The sequence below is a fragment of the Penaeus monodon genome, chromosome 28, assembly GCF_015228065.2.
Source record: "Penaeus monodon isolate SGIC_2016 chromosome 28, NSTDA_Pmon_1, whole genome shotgun sequence".
In the NCBI taxonomy this organism is placed as follows: Eukaryota; Metazoa; Arthropoda; class Malacostraca; order Decapoda; family Penaeidae; genus Penaeus; species Penaeus monodon.
In genome coordinates this window covers 27,182,571-27,183,032 of record NC_051413.1, presented here as the reverse complement: position 1 = coordinate 27,183,032, position 462 = coordinate 27,182,571, and the positions used below count along the sequence as shown (strand labels likewise).

General features: G+C 38.3%; 1 protein-coding gene across 1 annotated transcript in view; it reads left to right on the top strand.

The window, feature by feature from the left end:
- Window positions 1-462, top strand: part of LOC119591128 (SCY1-like protein 2) — a gene marked incomplete at its 5' end in the record, with an annotated part of 331,697 nt that overhangs the window by 254,692 nt on the left and 76,543 nt on the right.

Here is a 462-nt window from a genome sequence, read left to right as displayed (position 1 = left end):
AACTACAGCAATATGAATATATAAAATCCCGACGAAGGTCATGCACCATAAAAAAGTGTACCACTTCATGTGTTTTGTACTTGTTTTTCATTCATATCAATTTACAGCCAGAACACCAAATAAATTAAATACTCTTATAGGCCAAGGGCAAAAGCAAAGACCCACACAATCCTTCTAGGCGATAGAGTAAATTCGTCAAGCCCTTCATGATAAAACACTTGGAAGATGGATCACTGAGTAAAAACCTAATTATCTGTATTTTGTCGTCATGTCGCCGGAAGCTGCCATTTTTATCGTCTTTTCTTGACGAGAAGGATAAGTAACGCGTCAAGTTAGAGTGGCTGCACATAGCTAAGCAGAAGGTCTTGTTCGATGAGGTATGTGTTTATCTCTCACAAAAGATCCGGGAAATAGATAACCTTGAGGCAGGGTTAACTTACTTGCGTGTGAGAAAAAATATGT